General features: G+C 45.5%; 1 pseudogene; it reads left to right on the forward strand.

Moving 5' to 3' along the window:
• Positions 1-496: 496 nt before the first annotated feature.
• LOC115278798 lies at positions 497-14561 on the forward strand (annotated as a pseudogene).
• Positions 14562-14567: the final 6 nt, after the last annotated feature.

Genomic DNA, 14567 nt, shown 5'->3' on the forward strand with positions numbered 1-14567 from the left:
AATCTGTATATAGAACAAAGGCCTGGAAGAAAAGAGACGAAAATGTTGATAGTAGCTATCTGTCGATTTTTTCCCCATATACTTTTCTATATTCTCCAAATTTCCACCGTAAGCACTTATTCTTTTATAATTATATAAAGTAATCTATATAAATTCTCTAATTTTTCTGCAAAATTTTCTATGATTCCTTCAACTTTAAAAGAGGTGATTTGCATTTAGTTCAAAGCTGCAATAGATAATTACATAAATGATTTATAAATGTGTCAAAAACCAAAGGGAAGGAGAAATAATCCTCCAGTAAAAACTTAGAAAGACTTTGAAAATTCCTCCATTTGAATATCCTTTTCCCTTTGCTGCTCTTGTGTGGGAAAGAGGAAGCATCAGGAAGCGATGTTGAACATTTTCGCTGATTATAAGTGCTAGAAAGGCAAATTAAGCCCTTCCCTTTAATTGGCTGTAATCAGTTAAACAAGGTAATGGACCACCTGTGGCCGAGATGGAGCCAAGTCCATCTCGAGACCCTGAGACCACAGCTTTGGCACTGAGCTGCCCTAAGGTCAGTTGGAATGGGCTTTTGATTCCATATCAAGTTACTCAGGCTGTGCCACAAAGAAACATTCAATCAACACTTGAGTGTATGGTTTGCTTTAGAATATGTTGATAAAAGGAAGAAAAGTATAAAATTTTAAAATATATATAACATATATAATATATATATATATATGTATAATAAACCAAGCAAGTGAAGAGCATTTCCTATATGCCAAGTGCTTTTCTCAGCATTTCACATCTAAGTGACTTATTCATAAGCCTGTGGGATAGATTCTATTTGTATTGTCATAATCATCGCCAGTTTGCAGATGAGGAAACTGAAGCACAGACTAAGACTGATCGGGGCTCACAGCCTCTAGTGGCACAGTTGGGAACTGAACTCAGACAGCCTGACTTTATCATCTACATTCCTAACCACTATACTGTGCTACTTCTCAAGCTGTCATGCGAGCTATGCTTTACAAGTTAATTGTCAATCCCAAACACACCACAGGCTAGACCTGGCATTTGGAGCAAAGTCTGCAGTACATTCCTACCTCCTCATGGTAGCATAATACTTGCCGAAGCAGCATTTGGGAAGTGAAAAAGCCAATTAAAGATTAATCAGCAAACCTAAAATTACCAGGTGACAACAAATGTCACAAACACTTTTCTCACATACCATCTCACCTGAGTTTGGGGCATGACACTGAGATGATTTAGTGAGGACCAATTAGGTGAGCACTCCTTTGGAAGCAGAAAGATGTTCACACGTGGTTTGGCCACCGTGTGGCTAGACCACTTCTCCCACAGCGAGGATGGCATCTGGGCTGGCGACGAAAGAAGGCTCCTAAGTGAGTGCATCTTGGGCCCATACTCTCCTTAGCTAAGGATGTGTCCTCAGAAATTCTCCAGTCATCCAAGTATCCTTTGGACTCTTGTATGACATGAAAACAAATATGAGGATGCGAAGGTAAGTTCATCATCTTCTCCCCAAACCAATGCTTCTTCCCAGATCCCTTAATCAGTAAATGACACAACCCTCCCCTAGTTGCCTCAGCTCAGGGACCTCGTGGTTGGCCCCCCAACAGCCACTCCAGCTGACCTCCTCCACCTCATCCCCCATGATTGTAAGTCCATCGTGGTAATCACATGCCCCATGCTTGGTTGGTTGGTTTGGGAGTGGGCTGGTCTAAGTCAATCTAGTCCAAAGAAACAGAAGAAGCTTCCTTCAGACTTCTCATAAAGAGAGGCCAGTTTCTCCCTCCCGTCCTATATAAACAAAAACACATCACTGGGGGTGGCCCTCTATCGATGTGAATGGAAGTCAGTTTTAGGATGCAGCCAGTGCCATGGAAGGCAGAATGGAAAGGCAAGGAATGTTGGGCTGATGAACTCAAACCCCACAGTGGATCCTAACCTTAATAACCTTCTGTTATTTGAGAGAATACATTTTCTTTGTTTCTGCCCACATGAGGAAGGGTTTCTGTTATTTGTGATGGAAATCGTCCTCACTGATCTATTTTGCACATCGAAACAAGCATCAAGTCCAGTACATTTTCCTTCCTAAATGTTTTAAAATGCACACGCCTCTCCTCCATCCCCATTTCTAATAAAGATCCTGTTCAGGCCAGCTTTGACATCTCATCTGAATTACTGCAAAGCCTGCTTTTATCAAAATGTCTTGGCTCATGTGAATAGGCCTGAAGAGAAAGTAGGAAGAAGAATGTGAAAGGCTGAGACCATGGCAGGCACATCAAGAATTTTTTCATCTGGTTCTAGGGTGACCTTCGAATGCTGCCATGCCTCAACCTGTCCCAAAAGGCATAACAGGAAGGACCCCTCCATTCTGGGCTCCTCTGACCCTGAGGAGGATGTCAAGACCACCATCCTGTGGTCCTGTCACTACACTCAAATCCTTATCTGTGGTATGTCCTTTGCCGGGTCTGTCTGCTGCCTCGGCAGATGACCCAGAAGACTAGCCTCAGCTAGTCCAGGGTGCGGTTCTTGCCAGCCTCTGGACCCGGACCAGCCATTTCCATCCCGCTTCCCTTGTTCACTCCTGTACCCCGGAGCCACCTAGCCAGGAACCATGGTTATTTCTGTCAGTGCTAATTTCAATCCAACTCTAAAAACACTTGTTGAGTGCCTTCCCCACGCTCAGGACATGCTCGGTTTTAGAAGGGCAGACAGGGGGCACGTCCTGCTCGTCAAATCCCACCACCTGACACATCATGGTGCTCAAAAATATTTAAGTGAATCAAGGAAAGATGAAATGGCAAATATGTTTTAGTGTGCATTCCAGTGACACACAATCTATTGAAAAGATAAATCCAAAGTCAGGCTACCACGAGACTCACTGGTATATAAAATCAACAATAAAAATAATAGTCCATCCTGAGGAGTCAAGCAGCATTCTAAGAGCTGGCATATACTCACTTGTTTACTCTGCACAGCTCTTGACATATGCATTCACATTATCCACACTTTACACAGGAGGGAACTGAAGCTCAGACAGGTCAGGTAAGCTGCCCGGAATCACACAGCTGGTAATGTGAGGAAGGTGAACTGGAGAATAGGGAAGGGAAGGGTTTATTTAGTGGGGAATCTGGAAAACCATCGTGGAAGAATGGGTTTTAAGCTAGATGTTCAGCAATGAGTAGGTCTTCAACATACTTGGTGGGGGGGGTGTATACTCCAGATTGGAGAAGGGCATGGGTGAAGACTGAGAGGTGGACATTGCAAGGTATATTCTGAGAACAACAAATAGTCCCCCATGGCTGAGTATAGGGTATGCAGAGGAGGTGTCTATGGTGGGAATTGAAACTATATAGGGGTGAGCAGTTCAATCATGGAGGGTCTCCAATGGCTCATCAGTCCTTCCTGTTTCAGTCCCTCAGCTGTTCTGGAATCTCCCATCCCTACTCAACCCAAGTACTTCAAGTGGGGTTTCCCCAGTACCCACGTGCAGGGTAGTCCCTAATTTACTTACACCAAACAACGTATTCCATTCCCCTGGCCACAAAGATGGGTTCAAGGTTGGGCCTGTGACCTAACCCTGTCCATTTCATTGAATCTCAAGATTCTTGCACAGCACCCTGAGACGGCACTCTCGCTTTCTTTGAAAGCAGTCAGACAGTCCTACAAGCTGTTGACTTCTTGATGCCCAGACCGGGCCAGTACAGGATGAAGCTGGCAATTGTGGGAGGTGCAGCAGGAAGACACAAAGAAACTCGGTCCTGAACTATATCACTGAGCCTTAGGAGTAAACCGTCCAGTCCCCAGCCCTTCCATCTCTGGACCATCCCATTACATGAACCTGAAAGGTAAATGTGTAACGTAAGTCACTTGAGTTGGGTTTTTTTACTATTTGCAATATGAAGAGGGCTAACTCATAAAAGTTTTCAACATTCGGTCATGTGGTTTTAAAGTATGATTCTGGGAAGTGATTTAGAAAGGTCATGTCATGGCCATGCAGAGGGTAAAGTAGTTAGAGAATCGTGAAGCAGAGCGGTAGCTAGAGGCCACAGCAAGGTGCCCCGTGAGGCTGAATGGAGCAAGAATTAAAGTATTGACAGTGGACACGGGAAGATGTGGAAGAAGATGCATGTGTGCCACATGCACTTAAAATGGGCTAGGAAACTCATCTGGGATTGAAACCTTCATTTCTTCTATGTCATTCTGCAGCAGTGGATGCTTATTTTGGAAAAAGAACTCCTAAAATTGTCAGGTCCCTGAAGTCGGCTTCTTCCTGTCGCCCCCTGCAGAAGGGAGACAACGGCCAAGAGAGTTGTTAGTTATTGTCCCATTATCCGACTTATGCTTCTACTTCATGCTATTCATTCCTTAATCATACTCCACTATATGCTCACACTAGACAGTTCTTCATTTCAGGTGTTTCTAGCCTTCAGAAATGTGCAGCCTGCTATTACATCCCTCATACTCATCATGTTGCCTGGTTCCATGTGTTTCGGTCCTTTAAATCTTTCCTCATATTTCAGGGGCGCTTGGGTGGCTCAGTTGGTTAAGTGTCCAACTTCCACTCAGGTCATGATTTCACAGTCCATGGGTTGGAGCCCCGCGTCGGGCTCTGTGCTGACAGCTCAGAGCCTGGAGCCTGTTTCAGATTCTGTATCTCTCTCTCTCTCACTCTCTCTCTCTCAAAAATAAACATTAAAAAAATTTTTAATCTTTCTTCTTATTCCAGTGCTTTTTAACTCCTCGGCGTAGAAGGCGCTTTAATCACAGTTTCCTCCATTGCATTTCACAGCTGCTGGGTGGCAGCGGCCCCATGTGCATAGTGTGCTGGGTGTGTGCAGTCTCAGTGGGAAGTGCAGCCTGGGACTATGTGCACTGCTGCATATCAAACAGAAGCCTTGAATGCATGCAGTTCCTGTACTGGGTCTAGCTCTGCCCAGCTGCGCGATGGAGGGCAGGCCACTTAACCTTCTGAGTCTTAGTATCTTCAGCTATAGTCCGGGAATGATTCTTATCCCATAAGAAGGCTCTCATCTACTGTCTTCTCTTCCTTTATCCCATCCTATCTATTCCCCAACGAGGATGAGGACAGATAGGAATGAATTAAGGACCTGTCCCTGGGCTGAGTGCTGAGTGGTAAAGAAAAGTCTCACTCTCTGAAGAGTACTGATGTCTTCCAATTGCAACCCCTCACGGCCAGGGACTCAGCGCCATCCCAGGTGAGCTGCTCAGATCCTTGGAGCTGTTCTGCTCTGGTGAGGTGAACTACGCCAGGCCTGCTCTAGCCTTAAAAGGAGTCTGCTCTTCCTCTCCTTTGCTTATCTCCCATTTTCTTGGACCATTCTCTCCTTGGACCCAGAGCAGGAAGATAGAGGGCTGAGAATTAAGTGCAGCTTGCTGGCAAGTACAGAGAAAGAGCCTCAGCCTACTTATGGCGTTGCTGTTTCTGATCAATCACAAGGAGCCCTCCCCGCGGTCCAGCCTGGCTCCAAGAGGACGCACTGGTATTCAGAGACAAAAGCCTTGTGCTAACAGAGGCTTTGTTTTTTTCTTTTTTTTTTAATTTTTAAAATGATTTTTATTTATTTTTGAGAAACAGAGAGAGACAGCACGAGCAGGGGAGGGTCAGAGAGAGAGGGAGGTACAGGATCAGAAGCAGGCTCCAGGCTCTGAGCTAGCTGTCAGCACAGAGCCTGACACAGGGCTTAAACCCATGAACCGTGAGATCATGACCTGAGCCAAAGCCAGACGCTCAACTGACTGAGCCACCCAGGCGTCCCAACAGAGGCTTTGAATTAGCCTTCACTTGGCTTCGGCATATATATATCTAGGAACAGAGGCAGGACAATATTGAGATTCTAGCCTCTCTCAACCTTTTTCTACCTCAACCAAACTCATAGTAGTCAATAAGAGTACCATCTTATAGGATTATTATGATGATTAAGTAAGATCACACAAAAGGAAATGTTTTGAACTGTCCAAAAGTGCAAGGTAATAATTTTGAATTCTAAACTCTTCCCTATTCTAGTTTTCTCATTTGTTAAATGTTAAAATCTACTCACGTAGCTTTGGCAGATGGCTAGAAGAAAAATGGGTGGGAAAAAATGGCAAACCATAGCCATGGGAAAACTCCATTTTAATGTTATTATTAACGGTTTGGCATCGAAATCCTCTATAAAGTTAATACAATGTTAAAACTCTTACAGGCCTTATGCCTTATTACCTATTTCTCAAATCTGCCGAAAACAGGAAAACACATTTGGTATATTCTTCCATTGAGACAATACACTTGGTCTTACCCTAATTTCACACAAATGTTTTATATTAGATTCCCTGTAATTACATAATTTCTATCAGTAACTAGCCTTTTCTACATCATAGTAACACGACCTCATGTGCAAGATCACTCCGTCTATCTTACTGTTCACATCGGTTTTGTTGAATATGCCTGCTAACCCTCATGTAGTTCACAGGTGGAAAGGATGGCCATGACCCCTAGCAGCTTCTGCTTCAGGCAGCTGTCATTGATCTTACAGATGAGATCTCAACCAATCACCAAACACTGTAACATCCACCAACATAAAGAACTAAGCACAGTAAGGCTTTAAATAAAGTCTAATTTTCTGAAAGTATAGCCAGGATTTTACAGGGAGAAAAACAAGTCAGGGAATGGAAATGCTATAAAAGAAATTCTAGCAAGTGTTCTATATTTAAGGCAATAGATGAACGGGTGCCTAGAGGTACTTAGAGCCGACCAGAAGTAAAACCCAGCCAGATAACCGTATAAACTGAGAGCAAATCTCTTTGGGATTTCTCCAGAGCCTCAGCGTTATCATACACCAGGTGTGACTGCACCCCGCTTTCCTTCCCCAAGGGGTGCCTTTGCGGAATGCTGTGCCATCAAGGGGCTGAGTTTTTTTTGCCTGTCTTCTGTGCTCCTGGTTGGAGATCTCCAGGGATCCCATAGTAGAGTCCACACCAGAGGCTGAAAGAGTGGGGCAGGGCATGTCCACCCCTTGCCCTGGCCACCAGTCCCAGCAGCCTCCACCCCCCAACTGCCGCACGGCAAAGTAATGCATGCACAAGCTGGTGACAGAGAAGCTGACGCCGTCTCTGAGGAAAATCACAGTGTGGGAGGACATGGACTTACTGGCTCTTGTCAATGGCCCTGCAGCCATGTACTGGAAAAACCCGCAAGGCCTCCCAGGAAGGGGGCCTCCCCAACATGTCGTTGATTTGTCTCACGACTACTTCCCAAGCATCTACAGTGTGTCAGACCCCTCTAGGCTCTAGATAAAAATTGGTGAATAAAAAGACCTCGTGCCTGCCCCAGTCCCAGAGCCATAGTGAGAAGAACCCTCCCATTTAGGTTTAAGCTTCCTGACCAGTGAGGGATCCAGATTTCCCATTTCCTCCTTCGTGAACCTTAAGGACATCTCTTACTTAAGGACACTAACATCTAACACTAAACACATTCATTTTTCTCAGCACAACACTGTCTAATAACATACTGATAACAGACTATTTTTCCACTTAGCAGACCTCAGGCCTGCCCAGCCTTGCAAGGAGGTGCAATGGGTCCTTCCTGCTAGCCTGAGGCCAACTGTTGCCCTTCAAAGTAACCGACAAAATGGCAGTACAAATAATTCTTTTGACTCAGATTATCTGTCTGACAAAAGGAAGCTAAGAGTAGCAGTTGGGGTGGGGAGACTTCTATTAGCATTTTTCGTACAATGGACTTTTTCTATCCATTTTTCTGGGCCAGACTCAAAAACCTCACTTGATTACATTCACATTTCTCAGATAGGCAAGTGTAATCACCCCTAACTAAATTACAACAGATTCCATTCTGTCACTGAATCCAAATCACTGAGCTTTGCTGACCTTCTGTGTGATGGGGGGGGATGACAGCAGCTCATCAAGGCAGAGGGACCTGCAGGAGGTGAGGCACACCCCGTGTCAGGCCCCCTTGCCCGGTGTGGTTTTAGAGCACAGGGTTTACAGGCTAAGCCTGCCTGGAGCAGCCGTGAGACAGGAAGGACATCGATATTCTCTGCAAGACGCTGCGCTCTGATGTGTTCCGGCAACCCCCACTGCAGGGTCCAGTTTCAAGCCCAGTGCACCGCGTAATTCACTCCACCAAAGCTACCTGGGGCTGTGGTTTCAAAACGAATGGCCAAAGCCAAACAACTTCCTAGGTTATGAGCAGCAGCTTTGAAAGAGACCGAAAGGAATGTAGTAGAAAATATCAGAGTGCATTGCACATAGTAAGGCATTGTTTTGTGAAAGTGTCCTTCCAGTAGGTCGGTAGATTGGCGGTTCATCGTTCTTGTGGGCTGGGTCATAGTGTAGAATGCATTTCTCCCGAGAATGCTGGTCCAAGTGGACAGACGATGAGCAAGTTGTGCTCTCGTTAATATTTTTGAATGAAGATGTAAGTGGCATGAAGATATAATATAAATATAACTTTATATTAGTTTCAGGTACACAACATAATGATTCAGTATTTGTATGCATTGCAAAATGATCACTGCAATAAGTATAGTTAACATGGTTACAAAATTGTTTTGCTTAGGGCCACCTGGGTAGTTCCGTCGGTTGAGTGTCTGACTTTGGCTCAGGTCATGATCTCGCAGTTCATGGGTTCAAGCCCCGTGGCAGGCTCCATGCCAACAGCTCAGAACCTGGAGCCTGCTTCAGAATCTGTGTCTCCCTGTCTCTCTGCCCTTCCCCTGCTCATGCTCTCTCTCTCGCTCTCTCTCCAAAATAAATAAACATTAAAAAAATTTTTTTGCTTATGATGAGAACTCTTCAGGTTTACTGTCTTAGCAATTTTCCAGTATACAATAGAGTATTATTAACTATAGCCCATACCGAACATTGTATCCCCAGGACTTACTTGTTTTATAACTGGAAGTTTGTACCTTTTAATCCCTAACATTCATCTCTGGAAACCATCAATCTATTCTCTGTATCCTTATCACTTTATTACTGAGTCCTCCCTTTTCCCATTTTGCTATTTTCAAATCTGTTTCTTCAGTGCTGGGCAATAAACAGTGTGCTCACTTCTCATTCTCTTGCATTCATATTCCCCAAAACTATCAGTCCTGCCTGGTCAGGATTTTGCTTGCCTTGAAGAGGCAATTCCAAGACATATTTTGCTTTCTAAGGTGGGAGCAGCCTGGGTAAATGTCATTCACAGAATTCCAAACATTTTGCAGAACTTAGCAAACTTACTACACACACACACACACACACACACACACACACACACACACACACTTTTTTCTTTTTCTGATCAAGGAAGCAAAGGGTAGAATGTTTTTAGGATTTGGTCTGTGATTCGTGAGAGTCCTTGCATCCTGGTACCCGCCACTTTTAGGGTTCCAGGACCCTGCATATTGGCAAAGGCCCTCTGTGGCTATAGCCAGACTGACCCCAGGGTCCCCTCAGGATGTGCGGTGACTGAAACAGATCCACTTGCAGTAACTTTGCTGCAGCCAATGGGTTAATCCCCCCTGAGCTGAAGCCTGACATGGTGTGAACCACGAGCTCCCCCTCACAGCTGTTTTAGCATTTCATGAGCCTGACAAGAAGCATTGATGTCTGACCTAAAGCTCACCTGTTGCAACGTGACTCCACTTCATTCATTCACTCTGTCAGATGGTCAACAGATATTTTTCAAGCCCCTGCAATGGGCTCACTGCACGAAGCTCTCCAAAGCCCACGGTGCAGATGCTCAGAGCCCAGCCACAGAGCCACCACACTCATAAATCACAAGGCCAGGCTGTCACTTATATGATGAAGGCAATGGGACTCGTGGTGCACAGGAAAGCGACAAAAAGCATTGGCCTCAGGAGGTCTGTTTTGGCTCATGGCAATGCTGGCGATGACTTTGAAGCTGTGGAGATGGAGATGGAGAATAGTTAGCATCTTCCCCCCAAGGCTATTTTCCCTAAACTTCTTTTTTGAGTCTCAGTTCAATATTCTAAATTAATTTTTCTTTTTATATCCAAAGCCCTTTCATCAGCCCCATTATTGAGGTCTGTTTATTCTCCATATCTCCCTCTACATGGTAAGAAGCTCTATAAAACTAGGGACTTTATGTATTTTGTTCCCTGCTCTTCAACATCTAGCACATTACCTGGCAGTTAATATTTGTTTAATAAATGTATGTAGTCCATTTTCCCTGGGCTTCATTAGGCTAAAGTGGAAGCTGGAACTAATGTTTAAAATGAGTTCATAAGATAAAATGAGATAAAACAAAACAAAATAAGAAAATAAAAAGAGTTCCTATTACAAATTATGAAACAGACACCTCAGTCCTACCTTCCATCGAAGTATCCCCATCCCTCCCAGGTCTCTCCTGCTTATTTCTGAGGGTTCCAGAAGAAGCCCTTAGTGTACTCAGGAATAAGTTGCTGTAGGTGTGGCCACCACACTAGAGACTTTAATAAGCTGAATGGGTCCTGTGCTCTGGGACGCCCTCCATGCAGCAGAGCCACAGGTGTGAGCCACGAAGAGCTAGCAGTGTAGCTTTGTGCTGTATATTTGGAGCATTTGTAATAAAAAGACTTCTTCCCATATTTACTTATAGCTCCTTACTTCCCCTGGACCCACATATGAGTCCACAAACAGCTCCTCAGAAGACAAGGGGCAGTCTTCAGTATCCCCTCTCTCTGCAGAGCACTGAGACTGAATTTGTGAGCCCAATTCTTCTCTAGGGTGAGGGATTCCCATGAAGCTATTCAGTGCCCCCATGCAAGAGGGACTGCTTGGTTAGCCCACCAGCCATTACCAGGCACACCTAGACTCCAGTGACCATGTTCAACCTTGAGCTTGAGAGCCACCACTAAATCTCTTCTTTTAAATAGAAACTTAGGCTGGCATAGAAACTTATCATGAGCCTGACCAAGCCTTTGGATATGCCATTCATATTTTACATAATATTCTGGAGCTTCTGTATGGCCAGGAAGCTCAGTGAATTAGATCACAAATCCAGATGACATGGCCAGGGGCTAAATCCTGTGGGAGGACACTTAGCTTCTCTCTAAGCCGTTGACATCCTGCCGGCTGAGCTATCCCAAAGGCAGCTTTGAGAGACAGTGTGGAACTAACAGAAGACACCACCAATCCTACCAATCCAGCTGCTGTGCACAGATCCAGTGTTACTCCCCAGATCAGAATGGTTCACTCTGCAGTGTCCCAACAGCATACCAGTCAATTTGCATAGGACACTTACAATTAAACGTCAATGATTTAGTACTTTGTGAGTGTTTTATCCATAATGAAAAGGCATTTGTAACAAAGGCAAATTTTAGCGATTTTTTGATGGCTTATTCAACAATCAACCACTTAGAGATGTCCACTAGAATTGAATTGCAAGGGGCAGTGTTGTATGTGAAGCCAGATCCATGAATCTGAAACTCCAGGGAGAAGTCAAGTCTGGAGTCAGAAGTTTGGAACCATCTCCATACAAATGGCATTTAAGTCACGGCTGTGGACGTGATTTCCTGGCCAGAGATTGCAGATAAAGAAGGAAGCTTTAGCCTGAGATATGTCAACATTTAGATGCAGAAAGGAGGTGAGCATGCCAGCAAAGGGAACCAAGAAGGAACTTTCAAGGGATTGAAACAAAAGCCAGGAAGCTCTGAGAAAAGGGCACTTTAAGGAGAGTCATTAGCTCTGTTGAATGATGCTCAGAGGCTGGGAAAGGGAGACAAAGAGGCTGTTGGATTTGTTCATCTGATTTATTTGGTCATCTTGCTAAGAGCAGTTTCAGAAGAGAGGAGAGGCTTCTGCCTGATTTGAGTGGCTTCAAGACAATTAGAGATCTTTCTGGAGTCCAGAGTAGCTCTGCTATAAAAGGGAACGGGAACCGGGGGCAGTGACGACAGGGTGTTTGGGTCAATCGAGGATCTGGGAGGAGCTGTTGGATAGAAGACACGTTCTGTCTGGACAGCAAGGTGAATGTACTGAGGTGGCAGGGTGTGATATTGACTGAGCTCCTACGACATACTAGGCAGTTTACAAATTCCAGTTTAATCCTCCAAAAAGTCCGGGAAGTTGTCATTTTTCACCCTCTTTAAGGACATGAGGGAGGCTCTATAGCACATTGACTAGTACTTCAGGTTTGAGTGCAAAAGAATCTGAACTCTTCTGTTTGTTAGCTGTGTGGCCTTATCCAGTTACTGAACTCTCTGTGCCTCAGTTTCCCCATCTGAAAAATGCAGATAAAAACAGTACTTACCTCAAATAATTGGTGTGAGGAGGAAAATAGAATAATCTACGTAAACCAGGTCCACAAGCTTCACACATAGTAAGTGCTCAGTAAATATGAGTTCTCAGAGATGAGAAAAGAGAGCCTCTGAGGTTAACTCTCTTCATTTACTGAACACGTATATTAGGCTTCTACTTTTTGCTCAGCACCACGTGAGGCCAGAGAGGCTAGCCATGGACAAGATATGAAGTGTCCCTGTCTTCATGGAGCTTAGAGTCGATGATGATGATCGTAATTCTAATAAAACCAACAACAGTCAACATGTATGCTCTGCGTGCCAGGCCGCAGAGCCTTCGTACTGGTGAGTAACAAAAGCAGAATCTGTCTTTCGTCTCTCTCCAATTTGTAGTTCTATTATGTCATCCTTCCCAGGGGTATCATTTTACCAGGAAAATGAAACCCAACTCCAGTGACATAATCCTGCGGTGTGAGGACATGTTATTGAAAGGAAAACATTAGAGGTGATGACTAACCTTCCTTGCTTTCTCCACCATTTCCCTAAGATGATATCAGTAACAGGTTGGGAGGATTGTTCTTCTTTGCATCCTGCCGCACATCCCCTTCCCTGGTTTCTTCCCAAGTTTTTTAACCAATGACACAAATGTGACAGGCCCCATGTCACCTTTGGGCGAATCAAAGATAAGTGTTATGGGCTGCATTGTAGCCCCTTCAAAATTCACATGGTTGAAGTCCTAACTCCTCGGATCTCAGAAAGTGACTGCATTTGGAGGTAGGGCCTTTAAGCAGGTAATTAAGTTAAGATGAAGTCATTAGGATGGCCTTACTCCAATATGTCTGGTGTCCTTATGAGACGAGGAGATTAGGGGCGCCTAAGCAGTTGGTGAAGCATCTGACCTCGGCTCAGGTCATGATCTTACAGTTTGTGAGTTGAAGCTCTGCATCAGCTCTGTGCTCAAAGCTGGGAGCCTGGAGCCTGCTTCAGATTCTGGGTCTCCCTCTCTCTCTGTCCCTCCCCCACTTGTGCTCTCTCTCTCTCAAAAATAAATAAATATTTAAAAAATACTTTTGAGCTCCAGGGCAGCCTGTCCGAGAAGGTCACCACCTATTTGCACAAGGACTACAACAACCTGTGGATTATCAAGAAACATAATACAAATGCAGATCCCCTAGACCCTTCCTTCCCAGTGGAGTTTGTAAGACATGGAGACATCATTCGGCTAGAACACAAAGAGACTTCTTGGAACCTGCACAGTCACTATCATGAGGCCCCCCTGACCCGAAAGCAGTATCAGGTCACTGGCTATGGCATAAACGGAACAGGAGACCAATGATTTCTGGCGTATTGAAGTTGTAAACAGAAAATTTGGAAACTGAATCAAAGTGCTGAGAAGTCGAATTCGGCTCATCCATCTGGTCACAGGTTGTGTCCTGGGCTCCTCGGGAAAGGTCTTGCCCAAACGGGGCTGGGAGCAACTGGAGGTTACCTGCACCCCATACCTAAAGGAGACCCTCAACTCTATCTGGAATGTGGAGGACCATATCAATCCCAAGCTGCCGAACATCAGCCTGGAAGTGCTGCAGCCCAGTTTTCCTGAGGTCTTGCTGGAGTCCCACATGGTGATGATCCGGGGGAACAGTGGTCTCAAACCCAAGGACAATGAGTTCACATCCAAACCCTGGCACTGGCCTATCAACTACCAGGGCCTGCGCTTCTCAGGGATCAATGACACAGACTTCCGTGTGTATCTGCTCGGCAACCCGGTGGTGTGGTGGCTGAATCTGCTGAGCATTGCCCTCTACCTCCTCTTGGGGAGCGCAGTTGCTATAGCTGTGCAGAGAGGGGCTCGCCTGCCTGCGGAGGTGGAAGGGCTGTCCCAGGTGCTGCTGCGCGGAGGCGGTCAGCTGCTGCTTGGCTGGGCTCTCCACTACTTCCCCTTCTTCCTGATGGGCCAGATTCTCTACTTCCACCACTACTTCCCCGCCTGCTCTTCTCCAGCATGTTGACAGGCATTCTGTGGGACACTCTCCTGCGGCTCTGGGCCTGGAGCCTGGCCTCCTCTTCGCTGGCCAGGGGCCTGTATGTGGTGGGGAACCTGGGCCTGCTCCTGGGAACTGCCTACAGCTTCTACCTCTTCCACCCTCTGGCTTATGGGATGGTCGGTCCCCTAGCCCAGGATCCCCAAAGTCCCATGGCAGGACTAAGGTGGCTTGAATCATGGGACTTTTGAGGAGACTACTGCAAGGACTTCAGCCTGAGTCCAGGAACTTTCTGGGGACGGCCATCTGTGCAGCCAGTCACTGGACCCTCCCAGCTGTG

This window comes from Suricata suricatta, chromosome 15 (genome assembly GCF_006229205.1).
Source record: "Suricata suricatta isolate VVHF042 chromosome 15, meerkat_22Aug2017_6uvM2_HiC, whole genome shotgun sequence".
NCBI lineage: Eukaryota > Metazoa > Chordata > Mammalia > Carnivora > Herpestidae > Suricata > Suricata suricatta.